Consider the following 7,410-nt stretch of genomic DNA (forward strand, 5'->3'; position numbering starts at 1 on the left):
ATCTCCTCAGCTCACCAGAGTAAGTTCTGTGTCAAAAGTTATACTCAGCTGTTGCCGAGCTGCAGGTTAAAAAAAAAAAATGAAGAAATGAACTGCAACCAATCAGCATCAGCAGTGCTGAGGTCATGAACTCTCTTTTTACTGTGATCTCATGAGATTTCATTGTAAACTTCCTTTAAAATGAATAGGGAAATAACATGAGTGCGCATGGGGCTCAACCCCTAAGCTGTCCCAGGACAGACACACTAATATGCTGCTTAGAAATCCTTTACAATGGGAGGTGGCTACTGAGAAACTTTTGAGGTAAAATATCTTTCTTTTTTACATAGGGATGTTCAGGTGATATTTTCTAGTCGGCTTTTTACAGCTATGCTGCATCACTTTCAAGTGTTTCAACATTTGGGTATTATGGCCCTTTAAAGGGACAGTATACACATTTTCATATAACTTGATGTAATAGACACTACTATAAAGAATAAGATGCACAGATACTGATATAAAAATCCAGTATAAAACGATTTAAAAACTTAATTAGAAGTTCTCAGTTTAGCTCTGTTGAAAAGGTAGCTGGAAAGCCCACTGCACGTGGGAAATAAGTCACTACCCCTTATTTTGCATATGAGAAGACCCTTTACACAGGAGCAAGCTGGTGTAGGTAGCTGACGGTATTCTCATAACTTTGGGGCTTGGTTAGGAGTCTGAAAATCAGAGCAATATTATTTAAAAATAAGAAACTATACATTTAAAAAAAATAACATGAAAAAAAACTTTATGGGCTATATAAATAGATCTACAAAATATTTATGCAAAGATAAAATGTGTAATTTCCCTTTAAAGATGTCACAGCCCTTGTCTTTTAAAGACACACAATACTTTTCATGTACCTCCTAATCATGGGTGCTCAAAAAAAAAAATGGTGTGCGTGCCTTTTAAACAAGAGCACACAGGCCAAGAATAATTTACTTTTTTTTTTTTTTTTCTATGCTGTTGTCTATGGTGAGTGCACTAAAAGACAGTACTTATTAAGCGGGAGGAAATACTTTTTTTTTTTTTCCGTCTGCACTTCAGTTTGTGAGTGCAAACGGCGGCCGTCTGCGTTAGAGCTCCTCAGCAGTAATATAAGTAAGCCTGCTTATAACTTATCAGTATAACTGGAACAAGTGTGTGAGCAGATATGGCCTTTCGTAGGCGCTGTTAGGGCTTATAGTATGTAGTCTTGTGAAGCTGCAGTTTTATAAGGGCAAGCTATTAATAAGACCTACTTTTGCATTCATTTGCAAACACTGAGATAAATTAAAGAGCTTTTAAAAAAAAAAAAAAAAGCAAAGCATAAGCTGAAAAAGTGCATATTTCTCTTGTAAGGTGTATCCAGTCCACAGCTTCATCCATTACTTGTGGGATATTCTCCTTCCCAACAGGAAGTTGCAAGAGGACACCCACAGCAGAGCTGTCCATATAGCTCCCCTAACTGCCACCCCCAGTCATTCTCTTGCAACTCTCGACAAGAAAGAAAGTATCAAGAGATATGTGGTGACTTAGTGTAGTTTTACCTTCAATCAAGAGTTTATTTTTAAACGGTACCGGCGTTGTACTGTTTTTCTCTCAGGCAGAAATTAGAAGAAGCGTTCTGCCTGGAGATTTGATGATCTTAGCGGTTTGTAACTAAGGTCCATTGCTGTTCTCACACATAACTGATGAATATGGGAAAACTTCAGATGGGGGAACGGCCTGCAGATTACCTGCTTTGAGGTATGTTCAGTATTTTTATTTCTAGAGAGAGGAATAAGTTCTAGAAAATGCTGACAGAGCCTTGTGTACTTGAGGTAAGCCTGATGCAGTGATTTAACAGCAACTGGGATCATGCTTGCATAACGGGGTAATACTCATGTTAATATTCATATTGCTTAGTGACAAAACGTTTACATGATTTCATAAATAGGACGTTTTTTCTCTGAGGGCGATAACTCTTTATTTGGGGCCTAGTTTCCACATGGCTAGTCAGATACTCCCAGGAGTATTTTCTTAAGGCCCCTCTGACATCCAGTACATGGTGGGAGGGGCCTATTTTAGCACTCTAACTGTGCAGTTTTAATACATACTGAGACATCCAGCTTCCCTAGAAGAGTCCTCTGGCATCTGAGAACCATTTCAAAGGGGTTATTTCTGCACAAAATCGTATTTAAGGGCAGGTAGGAGCCTCAGCAGAGCTGTGGCACGGTGCTCAATTGATTTTTAATGTTTTTCAATCCGGTTTGGGGCCTAAGGGGTTAATCATCCATTTGCAAGTGGGTGCAATGTTGCTTTAGTCCCTTACACATACTGTAAAAATTTCAAAGATTTTACTGTATTTTTTCGCTGTTTTGCAGTTTAAGTGCTAGTTTTTTTTTTTTTTTAAAGGCACAGTAACGTTTTTTTTAAATTGCTGTTTCACCTTTATTAAAGTGTTTTCCAAGCTTGCTTGTCTCATTACTAGTCTGTTAAACATGTCTGACATAGAGGAAACTCCTTGTTCAATATGTTTGGAAGCCATTGTGGAACCTCCTCTTAGAATGTGTACCAAATGTACTGAAATTTCTATAAACTATAAAGACCATACTATGGCGCTTAAAGATTTATCTCCAGGGGATTCTCTGACTAAAAAGAGGTTTTCGGAAATTATTACTAAGGAATGGGATAGACCAGGTGTGCCGTTCTCTCCCCCTCCTGCTTTTAAAAAGATGTTTCCCATAGATGCTACCATACGGGACTCGTGGCAGACGGTTCCTAAGGTGGAGGGAGCAGTCTCCACCCTAGATAAGCGTACAACTATCCCCGTCGAGGACAATTGTGCTTTCCTAGATCCTATGGATAAAAAATTTGAGGGTCTCCTTAAGAAAATTTTTATACATCAAGGTTTTATTCTCCAGCCTCTTGCATGCATTGCCCCAGTTACTGCTGCAGCGGCTTTTTGGTTTGAGTCTCTTGAGGAGGTTCTACAGGTGGAGACCCCGTTAGACGATATTCTAGACAGGATTAAAGCTCTTAAGTTAGCTAACTCCTTTATTTCTGACACCATTTTTCATTTAGCCAAGCTAACGGCTAAGAATTCAGGTTTTGCCATTTTGGCGCGTAGGGCGCTATGGCTTAAGTCCTGGTCAGCAGACGTTACTTCAAAGTCTAAGCTTCTTAACATCCCCTTCAAGGGACAGACCCTATTCGGGCCCGGTCTGAAGGAGATCATTTCTGATATTACTGGAGGAAAAGGTCACACCCTTCCTCAGGATAGGTCCAATAAGTTAAGGACCAAACAGAATAATTTTTGTTCCTTTCGAAACTTCAAGAGTGGCGCAGCTTCAGTTTCCTCTAATGCAAAACAAGAGGGAAATTTCGCCCAGTCCAAACCAGTCTGGAGACCTAACCAGGCTTGGAATAAGGGGAAGCAGGCCAAGAAACCTGCGGCTGCCTCTAAGACAGCATGAAGGAGTAGCCCCCGATCCGGGACCGGATCTAGTGGGGGCAGACTCTCTCTCTTCGCCCAGGCTTGGGCAAGAGATGTCCAGGATCCTTGGGCATTAGAGATTGTTTCCCAGGGATATCTTCTGGACTTCAAAGCTTCATCTCCAAAGGGGAGATTTCATCTCTCACAATTATATGTAAACCAGATAAAGAGAGGCATTCTTACGTTGTGTTCAAGACCTGCTGGTTATGGGAGTGATCCACCCAGTTCCAAGGGAGGAACAGGGGCAGGGCTTCTATTCAAATCTGTTTATAGTTCCCAAAAAAGAGGGAACTTTCAGACCAATCTTGGATCTCAAGATCCTAAACAAATTTCTCAGGGTCCCATCCTTCATGATGGAGACTATCCGAACCATCCTCCCTATGATCCAGGAGGGTCAATATATGACTACCGTGGACTTAAAGGATGCTTATCTCCACATTCCGATTCACAGAGATCATCATCAGTTCCTCAGGTTCGCCTTCTTAGACAGGCATTACCAGTTTGTGGCTCTTCCCTTCGGGTTAGCCACGGCACCAAGAATCTTTACGAAGGTTCTAGGGTCCCTACTGGCGGTTCTAAGGCCACGGGGCATAGTGGTGGCTCCTTACCTAGACAACATTCTGATACAGGTGTCGACTTTTCAAATTGCTAAGTCACATACGGACATTGTTCTGGCTTTTCTGAGGTCTCACGGGTGGAAGGTGAACGAAGAAAAGAGTTCTCTCTCCCCTCTCACAAGAGTTTCCTTCCTAGGAACACTGATAGATTCAGTAGAAATGAAAACTTTTCTAACAGAGGTCAGGTTATCAAAGCTTCTAACTTCCTGCCGTGATCTTCATTCCACTTCTCGGCCGTCAGTGGCTCAGTGTATGGAAGTAATCGGCCTAATGGTAGCGGCAATGGACATAGTTCTGTTTGCCCGCCTACATCTCAGACCACTGCAACTTTGCATGCTCAATCAGTGGAATGGGGATTACACAGATTTGTCCCCTCTGCTAAATCTGGATCAAGAGACCAGGGATTCTCTTCTCTGGTGGTTCTCTTGGGTCCATCTGTCCAGGTGAATGAGTTTCCGCAGGCCAGAGTGGACTATAGTCACGACAGATGCCAGCCTTCTGGGCTGGGGCGCAGTCTGGAACTCCCTGAAGGCTCAGGGTTCGTGGACTCAGGAGGAAGCCCTCCTTCCGATAAACATTCTGGAACTGAGAGCGATATTCAATGCTCTTCAGGCTTGGCCTCAACTAGCTGCGGTCAGGTTCATCAGATTTTAGTCAGACAATATCACGACTGTAGCCTATATCAACCATCAGGGGGGGACGGATGACAAGAAGCCCCCTGGCAATGTTGGAGGTTTCAAAGATAATTCTATGGGCAGAGGTTCACTCTTGCCATCTCTCAGCTATCCATATCCCAAGAGTAGAGAACTGGGAGGCGGATTTTCTAAGTCGGCAGACTTTTCATCCGGGGGAGTGGGAGCTCCATCCGGAGGTATTTGCCCAGCTGATTTAACTATGGGGCAAACCAGAAGTGGATCTGATGGCGTCTTGTCAGAACGCCAAGCTTCCCTGTTACGGGTCCAGGTCAAGGGATCCCCAGGCAGCGCTGATAGATGCTCTAGCAGTGCCCTGGTCCTTCAGCCTGGCTTATGTGTTCCCACCATTTTCTCTCCTCCCTCGTCTTAATTCCAAGATCAAGCAGGAGAGAGCTTCGGTAATTTTGATAGCACCTGCGTGGCCACGCAGGACTTGGTATGCAGATCTGGTGGACATGTCATCCCTTCCACCATGAACTCTGCTGCTGAGGCAGGACCTTCTACTCCAAGGTCCATTCAAACATCCAAATCTAATTTCTCTGCGGCTGACTGCTTGGAGATTGAACGCTTGATTTTATCAAAACGTGGTTTCTCCGAGTCGGTCATTGATACCTTAATTCAGGCTCGAAAGCCTGTCGCCAGGAAAATCTATCATAAGATATGGTGTAAATATCTTCTTTGTGTGAATCCAAGGGTTACTCATGGAGTAAAGTCAGGATTCCTAGGATATTATTCTTTCTCCAAGAAGGATTGGAGAAGGGATTGTCAGCTAGTTCCTTAAAGGGACAGATTTCTGCTCTGTCTATTCTTCTGCACAAGCGTCTGGCAGATGTTCCAGACGTTCAGGCGTTTTGTCAGGCTTTAGTTAGAATTAAACCTGTTGCTCCGCCATGGAGTTTAAATTTAGTTCTTCAAGGGGTTCCGTTTGAACCTCTGCATTCCATAGATATCAAGCTTTTATCTTGGAAAGTTCTGTTTTTGGTAGCTATCTCTTCGGCTCGAAGAGTTTCAGAGTTATCTGCCTTACAGTGTGATTCCCCTTATCTGATATTCCATACAGATAAGGTAGTGTTGCGTACCAAACCTGGATTTCTTCCTAAGGTGGTATCTAATAAGAATATCAATCAGGAGATTGTAGTTCCGTCAGTGTCCTAATCCTTCTTCAAAGAAGGAACGTCTATTACACAATCTTGACGTGGTTCGTGCTTTAAAGTTTTATTTACAAGCTACGAAGGATTTTCGTCAAACATCTGCATTGTTTGTTGTCTACTCTGGACAGAGGAGAGGCCAAAAGGCTTCAGCATCTTCTTTCTTTTTGGCTGAGAAGCATAATCCGTTTAGCTTATGAGACTGCTGGCCAGCAGCCTCCTGAAAGAATTGCAGCTCATTTCACTAGAGCGGTAGCTTCCACATGGGCTTTTAAAAATGAGGCCTCTGTTGAACAAATTTGTAAGGCGGCGACTTGGTCTTCGCTTCATACTTTTTCTAAATTCTACAAATTTGATACTTTTGCTTCCTCGGAGGATATTTTTGGGAGAAAGGTCTTGCAGGCAGTGGTGCCTTCCGTTTAAGTTCCTGCCTTGTCCCTCCCTTCATCTGTGTCGTAAAGCTTTGGTATTGGTATCCCACAAGTAATGGATGAACCCGTGGACTGGATACACCTTACAAGAGAAAACAAAATGTATGCTTACTTGATCAATTTCTCTCTTGTGGTGTATCCAGTCCACGGCCCGCCTTGTCACTTTAAGGCAGGTGTTTTTTATTTTTAAACGACAGTCACCACTGCACCCTATAGTTTCTCCTTTTTCTTGCTTGTCTTTGGTTGAATGACTGGGGGTGGCAGTTAGGGGAGGAGCTATATAGACAGCTCTGCTGTCTGTGTCCTCTTGAAACTTCCTGTTGGGAAGGAGAATATCCCACAAGTAATGGATGAACCCGTGGAGTGGATACACCACAAGAAAGAGAAATTTATTAGGTATGCATAAATTTGGTTTTTTTAGTCGGCACTCAAGGATCACTGTGGCACAGTTTTTACCAATGTGCTTTAGAGGTAGTGTCTGTATGGTACCTAAATTAGAGTTTAGTTTTTTCCAAAGTTGAGGATTTACCGTCCTAAATAAAAGTTCTAAAAGACCAGCACTGTCACTGCCAGTCTCCATGGATGCATCACATGTCCGCACTCTATGAAATGATTTACTATAGACAATGTGACTTTTTGGGTTATGAGCCTATAACTGATGGGGGGAAAGAGGCTAATACTCCAAAAGTCACCAGTATGAAAGGGACAGTCTAGGCCAAAATAAACTTTCATGATTCATATAGAGCATGTAATTTTAAACAATTTTCCAATTTACTTTTATCACCAATTTTGCTTTGTTCTCTTGGTATTCTTAGTTGAAAGCTTAACCTAGGAGGTTCATATGCTAATTTCTTAGACCTTGAAGGCCACCTCTTTCCAGAATGAATTTTAACAGTTTTTCACAACTAGAGGGTGTTAGTTCATAGGTTTCATATAGATAACACTGTGCTTGTGCATGTGAAGTTATCTGGGAGCAGGCACTGATTGGCTAAACTGTCAAAAGAACGTAAATAAAGGGGCAGTTTGCAGAGGCTTACATAC

This window comes from Bombina bombina, chromosome 7 (assembly GCF_027579735.1).
Source record: "Bombina bombina isolate aBomBom1 chromosome 7, aBomBom1.pri, whole genome shotgun sequence".
NCBI lineage: Eukaryota > Metazoa > Chordata > Amphibia > Anura > Bombinatoridae > Bombina > Bombina bombina.